Genomic DNA, 23,202 nt, shown 5'->3' on the forward strand with positions numbered 1-23,202 from the left:
CATATTACGAGAGCTCAACCCAGCTCCTCAGGCGCGGCGGTGTCGCCATGAAACCACGTGACACCGTGACGTCACGACAGAGGAGAAGTGGCTTTGGCTCAACTCTTGCAAGACGGGCTGGGTGGGAATCGAACCAGGGTCTCCGGAGTGTGGGACGGAGACGCTACCACTGAGCCACGAGTACGATGCTTCAAAGCGGTACAAAAGCGCCTCTAGTGAATGCGGTGTTGCCTTAGAAACGAGCTGTTTCTAAGGCGTGCGTCTCTTGCTCAGGCGCACATTTCGTTGCCGCGCCGAACGCTGCTTTGCTCGACGCTCACCGCGTCCAATGCGGGGCGCGTAGTCGCTGCCGTGTAGCCCATTGTCTTACACCCCTTGGCGGGTCGACGGGAACGCTGTCGCGTTCCACTCTTGAAGGCGAAGCAGTAATGCATGAGTTGTTTCTTCGTCTAGCCGAACCAAATATAGCCAAGCAACAGCAGTTCACCAGGCTAAACAGTGGTTCAACAACTAAAATAAAGGCTAGTATGCTTCGCATCCTGGGCTTAACCTTACCTAAGCCACAGCCATTTTTTTTACTTTAACGATCGTCCTTTGGCCCAAACAACAGCTGTTAAACATCGCATTAATACCGGAGATGCCCCTCCTATTCATCGCCGCCCGTATCGAGTATCACCGGCTGAGCGTCAAGTGATTCACACCGAAGTTCGCAAAATGCTTGCCAAGAACATTATTGAACCGTCATGTAGTCCATGGGCGTCACCGGTTCTGCTGGTAAAAAAGAAGGATGGCTCATGGCGCTTTTGCGTGGATTATCGGCACCTTAACAGGGTTACCAAAAAGGACGTGTATCCCCTACCTCGGATTGATGACGCCCTTGACTGCCTCCACGGTGCTCGCTATTTCTCCTCTATTGACCTTCGCTCCGGCTATTGGCAGATTGCCGTGGACGATCTCGACCGCGAGAAGACTGCCTTTGTCACACCCGACGGTCTTTATCAATTCAAGGTGATGCCGTTCGGCCTATGTAACGCTCCTGTCACTTTTGAACGCATGATGGACTCCCTTCTTCACGGTTTCAAATGGTCCACGTGCCTGTGCTACTTGGACGACGTTATCGTATTCTCCCCAACATTCGCTACGCACCTCGAGCGCCTCTCAGCAGTCCTGGACGTTTTTCGGCGAGCCGGTCTGCAACTCAACGCATCGAAGTGCCAATTCGGCCGTCGCCAGATTACCGTCCTTGGACATCTCGTTGACGCGAACGGAGTGCAACCGGACCCAGGCAAGATCCACGCTGTTACGCACTTCCCTGTTCCGAAGTGCGTCAAGGATGTGCGCAGCTTCATCGGCCTTTGCTCCTACTTCCGCCGTTTCGTCAAAAATTTCGCGGCCATAGCACGACCACTAACCGAGCTTTTGAAAAAAGACGCCCCTTTCCAGTGGGGCGATAACGAGGCCTCTGCATTCTCGCTTCTCATCGATCTTCTCACAACGCCTCCCGTTCTGGCCCATTTCGATCCTTCTGCGCCTACCGAAGTCCGTACTGATGCCAGCGGTCACGGAATTGGCGCAGTACTGGCACAACGCCAGCGTGCCCACGACCGTGTTATCGCTTACGCCAGCAGGCTCCTCTCGCCCGCGGAGCGCAACTATTCCATCACTGAGCGTGAGTGTCTGGCCCTAGTTTGGGCGGTTGCGAAGTTCCGCCCATACTCATATGGCCGACCCTTTTCCGTTATCACAGACCATCACGCGCTTTGTTGGTTATGCTCCTTGAAAGACCCTTCAGGAAGACTTGGTCGCTGGGCATTACGCCTCCAAGAATATTCGTTCTCTGTCACCTACAAATCTGGCCGGCTACACAAGGACGCTGACTGCCTGTCTCGCTACCCGGCAGACGAGCCTGACGACGCCGACAGTAGTACCACCGACGGCATTTTCTCTGTGTCTGCCTTCGCTAACATCGCCGATGAGCAGTACCGAGACCTATCGCTGCGAGTACTCATCGAGCGTCTGCGCTCTACACCTACCGACGCATCCGTTCGCCGATATGTCCTCCAGGGCGGCATTCTGTACCGAAGGAGCTTCCTCCCTGATGGCCCTGATCTTCTTCTTGTCGTACCAAAACATCTACGACAAACTGTGCTCTTTCAGATGCATGACGCACCCACTGCAGGACATCTTGTCGTAACCCGCACGTACGACCGCGTCCGCCGCCGCTTCTATTGGCCTGGTCTTGCTCGCTCCGTCCGACGCTATGTAGCTGCCTGTGATCCCTGCCAGCGTCGGAAAACACCTCAGGTGCTACCTTCCGGTCATCTCCAGCCGATCACCGTCCTTGTGGAACCGTTTTTTCGTGTGGGATTAGACCTCCTCGGTCCCTTTCCCACGTCACCCTCTGAGAACAAATGGGTAGCCGTCGCAACTGATTACGCCACCCGATACGCTATCACGCGGGCTCTACCTACCAGTTGCGCCACTGACGTCGCCGACTTTCTCTTGCGTGACATTATCTTAGTGCATGGCGCCCCGCGACAGCTGCTTACTGACCGTGGTCGTAACTTCCTCTCGAAAGTTATCGCCGACATTGTGCGTTCCTGCTCTATTCAACACAAGCTGACTACCTCATACCATCCTCAAACCAATGGCCTGACAGAGCGCTTAAACCGTATTCTTACCGACATGCTGTCCAAGTACGTTTCGAAGGACCACCACGACTGGGACGTTGCCCTTCCTTACGTCACCTTTGCTTACAATTCTTCCCGGCACGACACCGCCGGATTTTCTCCATTTTATCTACTCTACGGTCGCGAACCGACCTTGCCCCTTGACACGGTACTTCCTCCTGCTGCGACCTCAACAACCGAGTATGCGCGCGACGCCATCGCCCTCGCCGATCATGCACGCCAGCTTGCCCGTGCTCGTCGGTACAACGCCCGCCACCGTGACGTACAGTTTTCGCCTGGTGCACTCGTGCTCCTGTGGTCGCCCTGTCGTCACGTTGGACTTTCCGAAAAGCTCCTTTCGCGGTACACAGGGCCCTACCACGTGCTGCGCCAGGTGACGCCTGTGACTTATGAAATTGCTCCTGTAAGCTCAACCTCGTCATCTACTCTGGCGTCTAGTGATGTCGTGCACGTCAGTAGGCTCAAGAGCTATTACACTGCTTCAGAGTCCAGCCTTTAGTCGCTCCGGGACGGCGCTTTTGCCGCCGGGGGTAGTGCTACGGGGTAGTATTCCCAATGACAAAGAGCCGCGCAGGAAGAAGACGAAGACGACGATTGGAAGCTAGCGCGGGCTGTTGCCTCTTGGTCAACTGCGGCGTATTGCCTTGTAAATATACTTGTAAATAGCTTTTCGTCGGTGTCCTCCTACGTAACAATATAAAAAAATCCTCTTGCATCTAATTTTGTTGCACTGACTTAAATAATCGTGTCTTTGCTGCTCCTATGCGTTTCCTAGCTGAGTGCTTACATGAAGAAAACCTCTCTAGAACATGTTAATAACTGAATGCGAAATTCTTGAAAGCAAGTTTTTAAGCAATATTATAAAATGTACTACCCAACGAGCCCTTCAAAGTTCCATACTCAAAATTTATTGAAAAAACCGGGGAAAGTTTTTTTCGTGACATCCTGTCGATTCCAAGAGTTTAAGCAGCTAGACTTGACTAGTGCAATTGTTGGACTGTTAGAAGGCATTACAATGTCCTCAAAGTGACATACTCAGGACATCCTCAGATGTTTTTATGCTGTCTGGTATCGCACTATATCCACGTATCCCACAAGAATGTGGCATAAACGAGTCGAACACGAGGCTTTCTTCTCGCGATAGTGTATCGCCACTTCTTTCTGGCAGGGTCTCGACAAACAAGCAAAGGGGTAGATATGCGTATTATTCTGATTAAATACATTTTTGTAAGGTGTTCCCGGATTCCGATGCTCATTACAGCAATGCTTCGACAAGTTGTAACTCCCTGTATGCTCAAGCAAGTAACTTGTCACGAAAGCGCAAGCGTCGAAACGCACTCTTCGTGCTCACTAAAGTTGATGCAGCAGAAAGCTTCCACTGCTCGTGCTCATTAAAACTTGCTGCTGTGGAACACTTATGACAGCGCTCACTCGATTCGAAATCTCACCTTTCGCGTGCAATTTCCTGCCACGTTTGATTGTACTGAGACATTGCCCCAATTCACTTCAAAACTCATTTTTCTGGCCTTGAGTCACCTACATTTGCTCATCGTTGCTCCTGTACTACCCACAGTCAAAAATGGCTGTGGTATATTAGTGCCGCAGAAATAAATCCCATATTAGGAATACCAGATTTGGGGGTTGGTACAATAGAGTTCACCTACCTATCTTTTTATGTGCTGGCTATTCTCTTACATCATTTGAAGCCGTTCAGCAGTAGGATTGTGGGCCAGCTATAGCGGCATTATATGCTGTCACGGCGGCATAACTCGGCATTGCGGTTATTCTGCAGATAGAGCGAATGTGTGCGTTGGAAGGAAGAAAGTGACCAGAGTTGTTGGAATAAGGGACGATTCAACATTCAGCATTCCCTATATGAACATCTATGCAAATAGATGAAATTCCTACAGTAGAATGCGGCCCCTGTAGCCATAGTTAAAGAGTGCGCCGCCACATTTCCTGTTTAAGATTCAACATTGCCTATATGAACATCTATACGGCTGCAAACCAGGGAGAACAATTTTACGAAAATCTCTATATGTGCTGCATGAGAGAGAAGGGGAGGGGAGAGGTTTGAAATAGTAGTTGAGAAAGACCCGCCGACCACACCGTAACTCTATAGTGCACGGTTGATGCCTGAAAATTGGCCAGCAGTGTGTGGGTACGGAATATTGACAAAGGTACCGTTCAAGACAAAGACCAGCCCCTGGGCGTTGTGATGGCCACAGGGGCCATTACAGGGGCCTTTGGAAGGAAAGCACTGCACGGGCCTCATAGCTTTGCTTGCATAAGCAATTTAGCGAACGCGACGGGAGCTCAGTAGAAACGCATAAAGCGACAAATTCCGCTGCGCCTGCATCGTTGCGCGTGCAAGTCGTGCTACGTCACGTATGTACATTAGGCACGCTGTCAACCCTGACAGGCAACAAAATTTTCCAGGCTACAATGTACCCTATCTGCACGTCCACTGTTTTCATGTCAGGTGCTGTCGAGGTACCAATGGTATACAGATTTGCAGCCTCACATTAAGTATTCAACTAGAATTACGTGTAGCGCGACGCGGGGACAAGGAATTGACGTCGATGTCCCTATAGCACGCGCTACTTTTCATTCCAACCTGGCAGACCAATAAGACAACCGCGGCCACCTGCTATAAACACGTCTTTGCAACCTGTGACGTCAGGCGAAGCCAGCATCGGCAGTAAGGTGTCGTTAATTCCAAAGGCGACCACGCACAACTTACGGATCCCAGCAGACGCCTCCTTCGGCTCCTGGTCGCGTCGCTTGTTTTCGGTAACCCAGTGTCACTTAAGACGCGGTACCGCTGCTCACTTCGGTCTTGCCGGTCTTTCCACGGCTGTTCCTGAAGAGCAAAACAGAGCAAAAAGATCAGATGTAATAAGTAAGAAATGACGAACTACGCGGGCATGTGGGCAACTAATATGCCAACGCGCGGCAGACTCCATTGCAAGAAAGTCAAGGTGGCTTAGTGTGTTTGATAGTAAGGCCTCATAAACACAGTGTCAATTATTATTAACATCATTTGTGTTCCGGAAAGACTGCGTTTTTGATAATATGAACTTAAACGCCAAAATCAATGATTTTATTGGTTGCGGCCATTACGAGAAAAAATATTTCGCCAATACTAACGCAAAGAGGTATAGCGAACATCGCAGTAAGCCATGCATGCTGACATCAGCACTGTCATCATTAGCAGAAAAACTCAGTTTATTGAACTGTAATATGCAGTCATAATAAAATGTAATGTTAAATTTACCCAAAGCTTCACTTACGTCTCGGGTACATTTCTTGTCATCACGCGCAACAGCTGACAGAATTATTACTGCTAGGAAAATGTCTACATTTCTTAACAGGTTCGATGAACTGGTAATGAAACGTGTGAAACATTTCGGACACCTAAAGACCTTGCTGAAAAAACTGGTTGTCTCTTTTTTTTGTGTTGACATTATTCACGAGCTGATTGGGCTCATTTCGGGGCACTGCAGCACGCCATGTGCATAGTGCTGTCAAGCAACTTCATGAATCAAACTCACTGGCCCCCACCATAAACTTCTTTCCGTTCTAAACCAATTGGCTCAACAAAAATTTTCATTCACATAAACTTAGCTAAGACAAAATTTCAGTGTAGGACTCACTTGGCACTTCACGAAGGCAGTCAAACTTGCTCTTCGTTTGCGTATCTTTTCGACGCCTACGAATAAAAATTATGTACTGCAGCGTACTTCATGCTGAGTAGAATTTCCGCATCTTTACGGCTAAAGAAATTATGGAACTGCAGGTTTACTTAAGGCCAGCTAATCTAATATTTACCTGCTTGATGGCTACCTACACCCATAGTGAGGCATGTCGCAGTGTAGGAAAAGTTATTGCGCATGTTTCGTTTAATTACCTTTCCCGTATATAAAGACTGTCGAAGACATATTGTGGAACAACTTGTGCTACGACCGACTCGCATTGCTTGTTTAAACCAACGTGTTCAGCTGCACATGCAGTTTATTTATTTATTTATTTATTTATTTATTTATTTATTTATTTATTTATTTATTTATTTATTTATTTATTTATTCATTCATTCATTTGTTTGTTTCTCATACCCTCAAGCACCAAGGCATCATAGAGGGGATTGGGGTACACTCTAAGAACAGTTTACACCCTTTGGAGTGCCCCTTCTGCCACACAACGATAATCGTCATCGGCCTTGATGCGTTTCCTTTCATTAACGCTGCGAGCCCGGTACTTTCCGGTAACGAACGGCATGCGCGTTATCAGCATGATAGCATTTCCTGTCGGCAATTCTATCATGCTGATACCGCGCGTGCCATTCGTTAGTGTAAAGCACCGGGCTCGCAGCGTTAATGAAACTACTAAGGAAACGCATCAAGGCAGATGACGATTATTGTTGTGTGGCAGAAGGGGCACTCCAAAGGGTGTAAACAGTTCCTAGAGTGTACATGCAAGAACAGTAACAACGATTACTACAAGTTGAAGTAATGCAAGCGAAATGTGCAGTGGACAATATCTTAATGTTCCGTTTCGGAACAAACAAGGTTCGGCAGAAGAGTGCGCTGTCTTCGATTGACACGATATCATCAGGAAGGTGATTGCAGTCGTTCGTTGTGTGTGGAATAAATCGATATAAAAACCTGTTTGTTTGAGAAAATGTGCCGCTTACTTTATGACGGTGATCAACTCGAAATTACAGATTAGGTGCTAGAATGAACTCACTACTAAGGACACGATGAATAAATACAAATGAGCATAAGCGAAAAGCCTTTCTGCCCAGTGATAAAGATGGTAGAGACAAGTTGCTTTTCATAAAAGTTATGCTAAAGGATTGCAGTTTGAGTGAATGAAACGAGTGGAATTATTCTGAACCATTTCAAGCGAATTAACAAGAGTAGCATTTTATTGGGCCCCAAATAGCAGCAGCGTATTCCAACTTAGATCGAACTAGCATACGATTTGCGTTATCATTTACATGATAAGTCAGATGACATAGTTACACCTAAATAACGGTAGGATGAAACTTGTTCTGGCTGGACGTGGTTAAGCATATATGCAGGCACACACACGTCGCGTCTTCTAACAGTCATCAGCCTGCATTTCTTGTGGTTTAGTTCCATGAGCCAGTTTTTACACAAAGCGGAGATATTATTTACATCAGTCTGTAGAATTTCCTGGTCTTTATCACTAATCTCGCGATACAGTACACAGTCATCGGCGCATAGGTGAACTGAAGATGACGCACAATCGGGCAAGTCAATGTATATGGCAAAGTAATGAACTGAAACTGGGCCCTGCGGAGGTCCTGATGCTACGTCAAGGTTGAATCGTGACCGTTGGCAGAAACATGCTGTCTGCGTTTGATTAGGAAGTATTCAAGCCAGGTAAGCTTATTATGGTTAAGGTTCAAAGAGGAAAGTTTCTGCATAAGCAGCACATGAATAACCTTATCAAAAGCGTTCGGGAAGTCTAGAAAGGCGCAATCGATTCTGGAATTCCCTCTTCCCAATCTTCCAATCAGAAGGGAAGGTACCATGATCAAGCGACTGTTGAAATACTTTAGCAAAAAACAAAGATGAGTAATGTTTGGTCTGTTTTAGAAATTGGAGTTGGTACTGTCAGTTCCACAAGACGAAGACACCTTTAGAGAATCTTAAGTGTGCTATTCCTGAGTGCTCCAACATGATGGGGAACATCAAAAGATAATCATGATGTGACATATATTTAACACAATAAACTGGATAGGGTAAAAAAAATTGACCGCAAGATCACTGTTAAACACTGAGGCGCATTGTTCGGGTGGTATAGGTTCATCTTCAGAATCGTTAAGAGAAATAACACTGATTTCCGTCACATTTACGCGTCTCCAAAATACTTTAAGATTGCCTAATAAGAAGGCTGGGACAGCTTAAGTACAGTATTAATATTTGGCGTGACAGAGTGCTGCACAGTACTCGGCATCAACGTTGCGATATGCTTGCCAGTGGTTTCCAGTTCTTCGTAACTTTCGTGAACGAAGCAAACGCTTTTTTTTTTTACTGGAAAGTCGCTTGAGCTCTTCGCTAAACGAAGATGACGCTTTATCGCACTGAATGCGTGTCATTGGAACGTAAGCACTGATAAGCTGCGCGACTTTATTCCGAAATAGAACCCAGTTTTCTTCGACATTCCCTGTATCAAAATCAATGACGTAGGCATCAAAATGTGTGCACAGTTCCTGATTAATAATATCAAAATTTGCTTTCTTGTAGTCATAGATGAATTTCTTTTGTTTCGTGTCGGTAAAAAGAAATGTTAATACCGAAACGAAGCAGCGAATGGTCGCTAAAACCAGGCAAGTACGTGAGTGCTGAGATGAGATGTGGGTTTGTAGGCAAAATAAGGTCTAATGCACTAGATGTTCCTGCTGGAATTCTGGTGTGGCGAGAATGGGTTTAGTAGTAGCGAAAGTCCATCCGACCACGTGATGTTCGGAAAATAAAGTCTCCGTGAAGAATGATTGGTGAGGAAGGATATCGGCTCACAATAGCATTCACGACATCATGCAAGTCATCAACGAAACTTGTCGCGGCATTGGGAGCGGGGGGGGGGGGGGGGAGAGGGGTGCATAGCAGGCTCCTAATACGATTCGACTATGTTTTTTATGCTTTAGCAAAATTATCAAAATTTGCGAGCCTGACGAGTGGCAAACGAGAAATCTTCACTTGCAGATATTTTACACAACCCGAGTTTCGAGCGCTGAAAGAGGATGTTTCGTCCAGTTTTAAAGTAAAGCCTGACAATGAGCGGTCTGCACTTATTTTCCTGATGGGGTCCACCTAGGCGGCGTGTGCTCGTTCACTTCCTTCTGATGTTAAATCGCGATGAATGTGTTGCGTCAGAAGGCTGATAATCTTTTCGTCACTTTTGCTCCATGATTCGTTGTTATGAGTTACACTGAAGAAAAGGTTGTTGCCGCGAGACCCATCAAGCTAACTTAGGCGAAAGTTGGCGTTGTTCTGTCACGTTATATCGCAAATAGATTTCTGTGCGACAGGAACAGCATTTTAAATACGGTCAATGGTACCATGTTCTGGCTTCGACTTTTAGCAGCCTTTCAGCCATCAAGGTACACTTATCTAGTAGCGATTTATGTGCCTCCTTGACTTCGCTGGCTGCGGTCAACAGATCCATCCGCCCCTGAGTTAGACTGCTCGTCTGGCGTTTGAAGTCTTTTAAAATCTATAAGATTGAGAGTTGTCAAGGACAGGATTGGCTTCATTGTCCCCACAGCAAAGCAATTGGCATATTACAAAAAAGCATTCGTCACTCAAATCGCACAACACTTGGGGGAACGGGAATAGAAGAAGACATCGATTGCTAGAACGTTTAGAGTAGAGGCGAGTGGCTTTACAGACCTGTATGAAGAGAAATGAACGAATGTCAGCCATGTTGGGTGTAACACCACCCTTATGCCCGCCGAAGCCAGACTCTAGTGCGGGGCCACTTATAAGTTCGGATGGAGCTGCTGTTCTTCTCGATGCAGCTGTGCCAGTTTGCCAGATGTTCTAACAACTATTTCTCCGGAAAACCACCAAACATTCTCCATAAGGAAGCACTATGACAGCCATTTCCAAAAATGGCAGCGTCGAGCTCACTGCCACCTACCTGAAAAGCTGGTTCTCGTCTCCTGCCATGATACGTCTCTCCGGCTTCCAGAGACTTTGCTGATCGCTTTCGTGTTGCCCGGCTTTTATGACGGCCTTGGTGCACATGCTTCGATAGGGATGAGAAAAAGCACGAAACCTATTTGGCGCTTTCGAATCTCTTTGACTAACGAAGTGATAGATATTCACTATACATATACATTAAGGGATAAGTAGAGTAATTATTTTCCTGGGAGTTGTTGGTAAAGTAAGGCCGCATGTTCACGATACACGAGCTTGCTTGAACATTGCCCATCATACAATGTCCACACTGAACACTGCATGCAACAGACTACGTGATCATTTTTTTTCCTTCAGGCTACACAGACTTCCAAGGATTCCCAATCTAAAATCGCAGTGCTTCTTACGCGGTCATGTGACGTCCACTACAGCATTCCTTTCATCAATGGACCCTTTCCACGCGAAAATACTGTGAAGTAGCATTTTCTTTTGCACTTCTGCGTGATTTTACAAATATCGACTAATTCTAACCAGCCCTCAAACCTGGGCTGCCTTTGTAAGGTGCTTCAAACCAGATCATTTAACAAGCCTCGGTGGCTGCCGAGCTCTTGTGTGAGTGGCAAACTTATGCCTTGACAAATCGAGCCTATAGCCGACGAGCACTGTAGGAAAATAGAGGCTTGCAATGTTTGACTGGCTAGATTCGTAAATTTTGACATGGGAGTGACGATCAAGAACACGTGAGCAGGACACGAAGCTGCGAGCCTCATATTTTAACAGCGCGTGCGCAGTGGTTTATCGCGGGCCTGCTTAGACGGCGCAGCATTTACCTAAAGCAACGCGTTCCACTGATCGTCGTGATAATAAAGACAAGGGCGCTATAACGTAAAGCTATTCCGAACTTTGCTACTCCAATTCTCCAATCAGCCCTCCGCGAATAATCAAAACGTGTTGCGTCAGAAGGCTGATAATCTTTTCATCACTTTTGCTCCATGATTCGTTGTTATGAGTTACACTGAAGAAAAGGTTGTTGCCGCGAGACCCATCAAGGTAACTTAGGCGAAAGTTGGCGTTGTTCTGTCACGTTATATCGCAAATACATTTCTGTGCGACAGGAACAGCATTTTCAATCCGGTCAATGGTACCATGTTCTGGCTTCGACTTTTAGCAGCCTTTCAGCTGTCAAGGTACACTTACCTACTAGCCATTTATGTGCCTCCTTGACTTCGCTGGCTGCGGTCAACAGATCCATCCGCCCCTGAGTTGGACTGCTCGTCTGGCGTTTGAAATTTTTTAAAACCTATAAGATTGAGAGTTGTCAAGGACAGGATTGGCTTCATTGTCCCCACAGCAAAGCAATTGGCATATTACGAAAAAGCATTCGTCACTCAAATCGCACAACACTTGGGGGCACGGGAGTAGAAGAAGACATCGATTGCTAGAACGTTTAGAGTAGAGGCGAGTGGTATTACAGACCTGTATGAAGAGAAATGAACGAAGGTCAGCCATGTTGGGTGTAGCACCACTCTTGTGCCCGCGGAAGCCAGACTCTAGTGCGGGGCCAGTTATAAGTTCGGATGGAGCTGCTGTTCTTCTCGATGCAGCTGTGCCAGTTTGCCAGATGTTCTAGCAAGTTCGGCAAGCTAATGGATGACAAAGTGCTGAAAAAGCGAGATCGGGGTGCCTGTGATACGTCAGTTGCCTCCTGTGATCAAAAGACGATGGTGGCCATGAAGTGATATGAAAATCGCTCTGTAACTCTCCTTTTCAATTGGATTGGCACCAGCCTGGTTACCTCCGTGAAACGATGGACTAGGAAGAAAAACAAAGTATCCCTGCCCATAACAGATCGATGGGTGGCGTGGACGTTCTTGACAAAATGTGCTTCTCATATCGTTTTCCCATCAGGTCAAAACGCTGGTAGATGTATTGATTTTGGCATACGCTGAAAATGGCTGCTGTTAATGCATGGCTCATGCGGAAGAGAATCCTTCGGCACCAGGGATCGTCACCCACACTCTTGAGAGAATTCCTCTCCGAGCTCACTAAAAGTCTTATCTAGCACAAAAAGTGATCACCAGGGCGCCCTTCAACTGAGAACGTCCCACCACTCAAGAAAGTGTAATTAAATGTTCCTCGCCACGCCAGAACAGACAGCAAGCAACACTGGCCCACATGGAATACATGGCGGAACCGCTGCAAGGCATGCCTAGGGGGGTACACGTACGTCTCTTGGTCGAAGTGTCAGGTGATGCTTTGTTTGAACAAGGAGCGCAACTGTTTTGTAAGTTACTACCAGTAGGCTGCAAACAGGCCTACTTATGCTTTGTATTGTTTTAGATGTGATATGCGCCAAAAGGGGGGGTGCTAATAGAAAAAGTTTCATCACTTGGCTAGGCCTGTCTTCTACATTACTGCCCAGTGTTGCGTACATACAAAACACCATAATTAATTCACAGACTATACTTTCCAATTTTTTATTGAATATTGGTCCTCCAATGAGCCTAAGCACACGAGGAAGAATTTTTTTTTAATTTGGAATAGTGCTTTAAATACTGGAAATAATGGGTTAATGAAAACTGGTCCCTCAGTTTTCCTTATGGGTGAGAAAGGGGGAAAACGGGATTAACCCCGTGCCATATCATCCTCCTTCGAAGATGATGACAGTGGTGGTGCTTCAGGTGACGGCTCGAAGCACTTAGACACTGGCGGCATTACCAGCTTGCCAGATGGCGCAAAGCGACGAAGAGTGTACCGCTTTGCGTGTGTGTGTGTGTGTGTGCGTGTGTGTGTGTGCATGTATGCGTGTGAGCGTGCGTGCGAGCGTGCGTGTGTGCGTGCGTGCGCATGCGCGGGGGCAGCATTGCATTAACCTCTCCACAATGCCTGAAAGTCTCTGTGCGGGCATTCAATAAGCACGAACTCGTGCCTCGACATTTTATGCACTCACACAAAGCTTCACTGTACATAGATTCAAACTCCTTGCATCTGCTGCATTTTTCTTATAAACTTGCTTGCACACGTAGTGCACTGGGTGGAACAATAAACAAATGGCAGAAGGCACCGACGGTCTGACCACGTGAATTCTTTTTGGCTACGCATGAGATAACGTCCAAGTTGTGGTAACCCAGCAGTGAATCTAGATTAGCCAATAAAATTTGAGGCGTGCCGATGGTTTAATTTCATGTCTGGATACCAACAGCTCATTCATAATTGAGGGCGTCGCCAGAGCTCACGCTGATCCCGAACTACGGCAAACTCGGGCCTCCTTGCATAGCACCCCTGTTATGCAATACGCTGTGACAGCAGTGCTCACTTACGTAGCGGAACATCGAGGAATTCTACGCGCCAGTCAGTTCCTAAGCGCTCACGACAAACGTACCATTCTCAGCAGGCTCCTCATCTCCACTGGACCATGGAGTCTTCGGTACCCCACTGTAGGCTTTGGGCGGCGTCGCGGTTCGCTTAGGCTAGCGGGTGGAAGTAGCCGTTCGGCGACGAGAAGAACGACCAGCCAACGGGCGTTGGAAGCCTGACACTCTGAAACAGTGAAGAGTGCACATTTACGAAACTCACTGAAACCTACCTGCACGAAACATGTGTTTACAAAACGTTCAATTCAAGCATTTAGGTTTTTCTACGCTGAAACCCGAATTTTCTATTCTGAACCCCTTTGTTAGAATTCCAGACACCATCACCCATTTAGTTATATAGTGGTTGGTATGTTCTAGCCTACCGTCAACATAAAGCCACAATAATTTTTGGAATGGTGCAGCATTAGCAAATATACAGACGTTTGATGAACAAGTTCACAGCAATTGCTCTGTCTCGCTCTCCTTCAGTGCCCTTCAAATTCGCGCCCCTTCCCCCTTTCCACATAGGTTCGTCAACTTTACGGAGCTCAGCGAAAGCTACTGGCTGCGTCAGCACATCCGGGAAGGTATTCCGTGAGAGTCCACCGAGTGGACTGCCCATTACGACGGCCTACTCAGGCCAATTGCTCTCGTGTCGTGCCACTGTGTTTTATATTTGCTGCATTGAAATTTATATCCTTTCGCTGCGTAACTAAGACCAGTATTGTTATTATGCGCGTCACCCAAATGGATGTTTTAGACATAACCTATATACTTGCCATGCAGTTTTATACGTGTTCATGGGCCGTTTTACTGCGAGTGAGTAAATGAGAGTAATAATACTAATGTCATTCTATTCAAGCGTCGAAGTGTTTTTAGTCGAAGCAGAATTTATGCTCCATACAATGGTTTTTGATATTTATTTTTTTTGCAGGAAATCTGCCACTCTTTGGCAACAACGAAGTATCTTGTGTAAGCTAATTTTCTTTCTTGTATTATTACCGTTCTTCTTCAAGTTTTTCGAATGATTTCCGCTGTAGTGCATAAAAATTATCTTCCTAGCTCAGCTAGGTTTTGAAATAACGGCGGAAATATAGCAAAATTGATATTTTTAGATATTTGAATGGAAATTTAGAAACAGCTTCATTACACGCTTACAAATGCAGAAAATTGCCGATTTCGAGAGCCAGAAATCATCACAAAAAACAAGCAGGAAAGTGAACGTTCTTCAGAAAGAAGCGAAAATTCTAACAAAAAACAAACTATCGGCTCTTTCTTTCGATATGTTTGCTTCCGTTGTTTTGCAAAATATTTGTGGCAAGAATAAAAGGAAATCGGTTGGACTGTCGAGACAATTGAATGGAAAGCAAAAACACAGCTTGCTTGCACGCTTGCACTTGCAGAAAATGATGCCGCAATCCACAATGAAAATAAGCTTCAAGAGCATTAACGTGTAAGCCCACAACATTGCTACGAGCCATAAGCATATAATTTATGCGAATGCACGATCTGTGCACATTTCCCATGGGAGATACTGGTGGCGTACCCGGACATTAGCGCCGAATTCCCCTCTGGTGCTGTGAGCAAAAAAAGCTCTAACCAACATAATGAATTGGAATTAAGTGTTGCGCCCCATTTACAGACATTTACACGAACAGGAAGGAAAGATACAGCGCTCTTCCTGCGTCCCTATAGCTCTGTGCCCTCCGTTGTTTTCGCGCTGAATAATAAGCATGCGTTATTCCTCATCGCCATATGGATGAGCGACAAGCTCACAACGCCATCAAAGTCTACACCACAGCCGGCCATAGCCACCTCTGACAATTAGTTTTATGCGAAGCATATTACGAGAGCTCAACCCAGATCCTCAGGCGCGGCGGTGTCGCCATGAAATCACGTGACACCGTGACGTCACGACAGAGGAGAAGTGGCTTTGGATCAACTCTTGCAAGACGGGCTGGGTGGGAATCGAACCAGGGTCTCCGGAGTGTGGGACGGAGACGCTACCACTGAGCCACGAGCACGATGCTTCAAAGCGGTACAAAAGCGCCTCTAGTGAATGCGGTGTTGCCTTAGAAACGAGCTGTTTCTAAGGCGTGCGTCTCTTGCTCAGGCGCACATTTCGTTGCCGCGCCGAACGCTGCTTTGCTCGACGCTCACCGCGTCCAATGCGGGGCGCGTAGTCGCTGCCCTGTAGCCCATTGTCTTACACCCCTTGGCGGGTCGACGGGAACGCTGTCGCGTTCCACTCTTGAAGGCGAAGAAGTAATGCATGAGTTGTTTCTTCGTCTAGCCGAACCAAATATAGCCAAGCAACAGCAGTTCACCACGCTAAACAGTGGTTCAACAACTAAAATAAAGGCTAGTATGCTTCGCATCCTGGGCTTAACCTTACCTAAGCCACAGCCATTTTTTTGCTAACATGTGACATCAGGCGAAGCGCAGCCACGGCTGCGAAGTCTCGTTAATGTCAAATATGGCCACAATCGACTCACGGCCCTCGGCGGGCTGCAGCTTCCTGCTCCCGGTCGTGTCGCCAGTCTTCGGCACCCTGATGTCGCGTCCTACGGCATCGCTGCTTCCTTCTGTCCTGCCTCGGCCTTGCCTGAAGGTAAAATTGAGCAAGGCCTCTAATATTCATTTTATTTATCTATGTGGTACAAAGATGCAAACAATAGTCCAAGCAGGAGACGGTGCAAAAAAAAAGCAAACATGCATGCTAACAAATCACAAAGTATTAACGCAATAGCGTTGAGAGCCCCGTGTCGCTGAAAATCTGGCGTCGGTATCCCGCATTCAGCGTCGACCATCTTTAAGGAAAAAATTCATTCCGATGAAGGCACATTCTCTCCGGCACTAAAGTTGTCCGTGTATAACTGAAGTAGCTCATACCGTGTCTTCCGTTCTTTACAAAGCTATTCCTCGGAATTTTGAGGATGGTTGCCCACAAACAAATGTCATGAAACAAAACATCGACAGTGCAAGCCGTTTATGTTGTCAGACCGAAATATCATGGGTGCGAAACGATAACAGAAGATTGGCGCACGCAAGAGGCCGCCTTTATACCAGAAAGCTCACCCTTCGAGAATATATTTCGCCGTCAGCGTTTCCCGGTAAACATTATAGTTACATAAGCTGCAGTTGTCTGGAAGAGTGAGATTCAGTCGGCCACATTTGAATTCTATCGCGCTCCACTCTTAAAGGCGAAGCTTAAGCGTCCTCCAAATTTTTACGTACGAAGGGCGAAGTTGATCGTGATCAATTACACTCTCCAATCGTACGTTGGAATAATGAATATTTATATTAGTTCCTGCGAATACAGGCTTGACGGGATGACTCCATGACGTCAGGCTTTACCAGTGTGTTTCTCCAAGTAATCGTAAGGTTTTATTCCCAGTTTACCAAATTGAAGAGAAGCTTAGAAATTCACACCTGCTATATTTGTCCTTCGAAAAAGGGGTTCAAGTTCGGCCAATTGTAAGGTCGACGAAGGTGAGTCAATGCGGTTGAAACGTTTGTAAATGTAGCGGGCGGCTAATCTCAATTTATTCTTCAACTTTTTCAGCGTTTGCTTTAGTAGAAGGGTCCCAAACAACAATGTTGTATTCCTGAGGGGGTTTGATAAAAGTTTTGTATGTCATCAATCTTAGGAAGGGGGAATATTCGCCCAACTTATGCTTCAGAAGATACAATGTTTTTTTCTGGCTGTAGAGGATATGTTACTTAAATGGGTAGACAACTTAAGGCCGAAAGCTCATGTCAGTACTAAATATTTACGTCCTCAATCTCTTCAAGTGGCTTGCTTTTTTACATGGTAGGCATAGGGAAGTTTGCAGCGTTTATTAGTGATGCATGTGTGCGCAGTTTTCTGAAGGTTAATTGCCATTTCCCATTTAGCACACCATTCTGCCAATTTCTTTAAAGTGTCTTTTAAGGTGATTTGCACAGAGAAAGAATTGACGTGCGTAAATACGATGCATTCATCTGCGAATAACTTCAAAGACACAGACGGCTCCGCGACGTCCACAGTGTCAATATAAATGTTGAACAAAAGTGGTCCCAAAAGAGGTCCCTGCGGAACGCCTGAGCGTACATTTAAAAACCGCGAACAAGATCCGTAAACGAAAAGTTACTAGTTACGGTTAGATGGATATGCTTCAACCCACTTAATAATATTCGAGGGTAAAACAATTTTTCATTTTTAATGTTAACTTTGAATGCGCCAACCCTATCAAATGCCTTCCAGTAATCTAGCAGTATGACAAATGTGGCAAGTAACAAAAATCACGAAAATTTTTAAAAAATTTCACAATGACAAATGTCATTTATCCCTTTAAAGGTCGCATATCACGATGGCCTCTTGATAAAAATTTCACTGCGTGGCGCTGCAGACTTCAGTGAGAGAGGACAAGAGTTGTAAGGTGGCCCTTTTTGCTTATTGTGGTCAGCCCGCGTAATCACGGACTATTAAGCGTCAATTCTACAGACTGTCAGGATTTGGGGCTCAATCCCATCGCTCGTGGTCCTTTGCCAAGATTGGAGTACGGAATGAATTCGAAGGTAGCTGGCCCATGCCGTCGTCCAACTTATTTACGCTGAGATCGTTGATGAAGTGAAGAACTGTTTCTCATCGAGAACGAGGAAAAAGGTTTATTTACAGAAATTAAATCAGTCTAACATGACTGCTTGAGAAAAAGAGCATCAGTCCAACATGACTGCATGAGAGAAGTGACTCAGTCTAATATGACTGCTCAAGGGAAGTGTCCTCAGCATTCGCACAACCACAGTTTTTATACACTCGATCCGCCGGCCATACGAGGCGGCGACTGTTCGTTTACTCATCACCAACTCGCCGCTGCTCTGCAGATCAGTTTACAGACACAAAGACACATTCCGAAGCCCAAACGACGGCGTTGAAGGGGTGCCGTTCCGGGAACTATCGGTGCCGATCGAGGGTCGCTCGTTGTTTTGCGTCATGCCGAAGCGTGAGAAGCCCCAAAATACGTCGTTCCCGCGGCAGCTTGTCCATGCGTGTCAAATCAGCTCCACGTTGGGGAACTCCGAAACCGTTGTTCACACACCGAACTCATCCCGTCACAATGTCGATGGGGCTGGAGGAAGGAAGCGGGTTTTCAGCACAAAGGCCGCTTCTTCGAACGCCTCCTAGCTGCAGTGACAGAGAGGGTGCGGAATGCGCGTCTTGCACCCCTTGTTGTAATCGGGTGGCAAGGTGTCAATCTTGCTTAGCGGCTCGCCATTCTTAACAGCGCCTCCATGGCCCGAAAAATCTCGACTGTCTAGCGCTGACAACCGCTAGGCAGGAAGAGAACGGCTGCTGGTCAGGGGGGGATTGATGTCTTGGCTCGCAGCGACCACTTGTGCATTGATGTCACCGCCCCAAAACATCCAACAAGGACAGGCAACTGCAAAATGAACCCCACAACACGGCTCTGCGCCGAGATGACGTGCATTGGCTCTCACTTTAGACTCGCTAGGCTTCAAAAAAACAACAACAACATAAGTGCAAAAACAAAAAAATGCTGCATTTCGCTACGCCAATTTCTGAAGCAAATTCCTGCTGACACATTCAGCAATCATGGAGGGAATCCTGCTAAATGAGAGGGGATCTTCTTCGCTTAATAAAATTAACACTAGTAACCCTAAAATTTAGGCGGGACCCCCAAACGCAGTATTCAAATTAGCCTGCTCAAACCATCCGCATTGCTATGCAACTTTCCCTTCTTATATCTAACGGAGAAGTTGTACTCTTGGAGAGTGAGGCTCCATCGGAGCAAGCGGCCGTTCTTGTGTGACATTTGATTGAGCCACTTCAGAGGACAGTGGTCGGTCTCGAAGATGAACTTCGCTCCGTACAAGTAACACGACAACTTCTGGGCGGCCCAAACCAAACAAGCGCATTCCTTCTCTGAAGCGCTGTAGGCTTCCTCTCTTATATTTAGTTTACGGCTGGCGTAGAGGATAGGATGCTCCTCGTTATCCTCGCCGACTTGACTAAGTACCACGCCCATACCTCTATCGCTTGCGTCGCACTGAACTATGAATTCCTTTGTGTAGTCTGGTGCGCGAAGCACAGGGCGAGAAACCAATAGCGTTTTCAAACTTTGGAAAGCGTTCTCTTTGTCCTTATCCCAGTGTACGTTACTCGGTGCTCCCTTTCGGAGGGCGTCTGTTAATGGACTTGCCAATTGCGAGTAATTCGGAATGTACCGTTGATAGTACCCCACAAGTCCAAAAAATGAACGAAGGTCCGTTTTCGTGCGCGGCTGAGAAAACTCTCCAATCATAGTTATTTTCAGCTCAGCCGGCCGTCTCATGTCCTGACCTACAACATGGCCCAGATAAGTAACTTGCGAACAACCAAACCTACACTTTTCCGCTTTCATCGTTAAGTCGACTTTAAACGTACGAAGCCTCGCATTCTTGTCGTAATAGACTTTGGCGTTCTTTTGAGCTATTGCCATGTTCTTTCCGACTAGTTCTTGGGTTGCGCTTAGCCGTTCCAGTAAATTTAGCACGTATTCAACCACGGTTGGACTCTCCCCTCTTTCCTCCCACATCTCTCTTAACATTCTCAGTGGAGACCGGAGTGTCCTCCCATACACTAGTTCTGCTGGTGAGAACCTTGTCGCCTCATGTGGAACCGTTCGCAAAGGAAACAAAGTTGCCGGCAGACAGTTCTCCCAGTCCTCCTTGTGCTCGTAACAGAGCGCACGCAAAACTCGCGTAAGCACCGAATGCCACCTCTCTACACTGTTTGACTGAGGGTGATAGACAGAACTATGTATTAACTTTACCCCGCACTTTTGCAAGAATGTGGAAGTCAGTGCGCTCGTGAATACAGACCCTTGATCTGCCTGAATTTCGGCTGGAAACCCAACTCGTGCAAACACTGTCAAAAGCGCGTCTACTACTTCGGTGGAGCTGAGCTCTTTCAAAGGGATTGCTTCTGGAAACTTGGTAGCCGGACACAGCATGGTAAACAAGTACATGTAGACTGATTTTGTTTTTGGAAGAGGCCCTACCGTGTCTATTACAAGTCGTCTGAAAGGCTCTGTTATTAAGGGCACTACCTTCAGTGGAGCTTTCCAAGTCTCTCCTGGTTTACCAGAACGCTGGCAGGCGTCGCATGATCTTACAAAGTTTTCTACATCTTTGAAACAGCCAGGCCAGTAGTATTCCATAAGGAATCTTTCCTTTGATTTGTTTATGCCTAGGTGGCCGGACCACCCATTTCCATGACAAAGACTCAAAAGGTCCTCCCGATACTTAGTAGGTATGACTAACTGATCTAAAATCCTACCCTTTCGATCTCTGTAATGCCGATACATCAATCCTCCTCTCTCATGTATCGTTACGTTGCGCGTAGCAATGCCATCTTTAGCTGTGTCACGTAATTTAGCTAAGCTGTCATCATTCTTTTGCTCAGCTGCCAGTGACTCTCTATCCACGCGTAAGAGTTGATCAAAGTTCTTTGAGGCCGGTGATAATAACGACCCTGTCTCGCTTGTGAGCGCGTCTGCTTGCTCTTCCTGCAGGCTAGAACTCTGACACTCTAGTGCTGCGCTCTCATTGAGCTGGTCAGCTGGCAGGCTCTCCTCAACTGTTCTTTTGTCCCTCGGGCCTAGCTCGGATTCGGGTATTGAAGTTATCCCCTTTTCTGCTTCCGCTGGAGGAGCTTGAGCATTTTCAGCAGAAAGCGCCGCGATCGCTTGGCCTCGGGTCAATGCCTGTACTATGCCCTCTCCCAGTTTGAGCCCTCTGTCACGCAGTAACTGATTCGAACGATTCGAAAAGATGTAGGGATACTGCAGTGACAAAAATTTGGAAACTGCAGCCTCAGTCTCTAGCTCCCCGAATGGTCCACTGATTTTGACTTTGGCCATGGGCAGACACACGCTGTGTTCTTCTACAACCTGTTTTATCCATGCTACTTCTCCGGTGAAGTCATCTACCATCACGTAAGACGGATGGACAATGTCCAGCGTGGCGGCACTGTCTCTTAGCACTCGGCATGGTTTTCCATTAACTTGCAGGTCGTGGAGATATGGACTTAAAAGTTCCATATTCTCATCTTTTTCCTCCACGTAGGAAAAAACTACGCTAGACTTCTCGCAGCTTACAGCTATATGTCCCAGTTTGTGGCATTTGTAACAGCGAATTGGTCTTACAGATTCGAATTTTCTTTTCTGTTCTTTTTGTGCGGTTTCTCCGTTAAGTTTCTCCTCGCTCTTTTCTGCGGGCTTTTCCGCCATGTCTGCAGGCTCTGATCGTCTAGTTTGCGCACCCTTTTTGAACGGAAATGGTTTCCGCGGTCCATTTCGACCGTCCCAGTTTCCCTCCTCGGCGTTCAACTTTCTACGGGTTGCGTACTCTTCGGCTAATTCAGCCGCCCTTTCCACAGTGTTTACATTACCTCTGTCTTGCACCCACAGTTTCACAGCTTGGGGGATGGTTTTGTAAAACTGCTCTAGACACATGCATTCAATGATCATGTCTCTGCTGTCGTACGCTTCCGCGCTTTTAAGCCACTCAACTAGGTTGGCCTTTAAACTATACGCAAACTCCGGATAGCCCTCGCTATCTTTCTTGCCTGTGCTCCTAAACCTTTGCCGAAAAGCTTCGGCTGAAAGGCGGTATTTCTTCAGCAGACTAGCCTTAACTTTCGCATAATCATATGCATCCTGCACACTCAATCTGGCGATTACTTCCGCCGCCTCACACGGCAACATAGACAGCAACCGATGTGGCCATGTACTCGGGCCGAAGTTCATCTTTTCGCAAGTCCTTTCAAAATTGGTTAGGAACAAGCCTATGTCGATCCCGACCTCAAATGGCTTTAATAGCCCGTCCATGCGGTACGATTCTGCCTCACTTGATCGTCCCAGAGCGCCTTCACTTCCTTGAGACATCTCCAAACGTTTGCTTTCAAGTTCCAGTTGCATTTTTCTTAACTCGCGGTCTTTATCGCGTTCCTCTCTCTCTCGTTTTTCTCTGTCCCGTTCTTCTCTTTCTCTTTCCCGTTTCTCTCTTTTTTTGAGAAGTTCCATTCCCATTTCAATATCTGCCTCACTGGCCTGATTGGAAATTAGCTCCAATAATTCCGATTTGAGCATTTCCTTGTGTACATCTAGGCCCAGTTCTTCACCAACAATCAACAACTCGTCTCTCTGCAGTGTCCTTAACTCCATGACTGCTGCTTTACTGCCTTGATTCTGCTCTCTAAATCTAGCTGGGAAAACACAACCTAGCTAACACACAACAATCTAGCTTCCCTACTGTTCTAAACAGAACAACCACAAAATGAAGCCTAGAGAGTCAAAGCAAAAACCAAGCACTCACCGCAGATACAGCACCATGTCGCAAAGTCCATCTCACCGCTGTCAGCCAGTTGTCAGGATTGGGGGCTCAATCCCATCGCTCGTGGTCCTTTGCCAAGATTGGAGTACGGCATGAATTCGAAGGTAGCTG

General features: G+C 46.8%; 1 protein-coding gene across 2 annotated transcripts in view; it reads right to left on the minus strand.

The window, feature by feature from the left end:
• LOC135912364 (uncharacterized) overlaps positions 1-23,202 on the minus strand; it is a 337,983-nt gene that overhangs the window by 46,978 nt on the left and 267,803 nt on the right. The window contains exons 66-70 of one of the 2 annotated variants that reach the window (XM_070538422.1): positions 16,209-16,318; positions 13,743-13,900; positions 11,558-11,660; positions 10,362-10,469; positions 5,434-5,553 (exon numbers count right to left, since the gene is read on the minus strand). The gene's annotated coding sequence lies outside the window, so the exon portion shown is untranslated. Of the gene's footprint in view, positions 1-5,433; positions 5,554-10,361; positions 10,470-11,557; positions 11,661-11,895; positions 12,022-13,742; positions 13,901-16,208; positions 16,319-23,202 lie in introns of those variants that run through there. The other variant, XM_070538423.1, reaches the window with a different exon arrangement.

The sequence above is a fragment of the Dermacentor albipictus genome, chromosome 5 (assembly GCF_038994185.2).
Source record: "Dermacentor albipictus isolate Rhodes 1998 colony chromosome 5, USDA_Dalb.pri_finalv2, whole genome shotgun sequence".
Lineage (NCBI taxonomy): Eukaryota > Metazoa > Arthropoda > Arachnida > Ixodida > Ixodidae > Dermacentor > Dermacentor albipictus.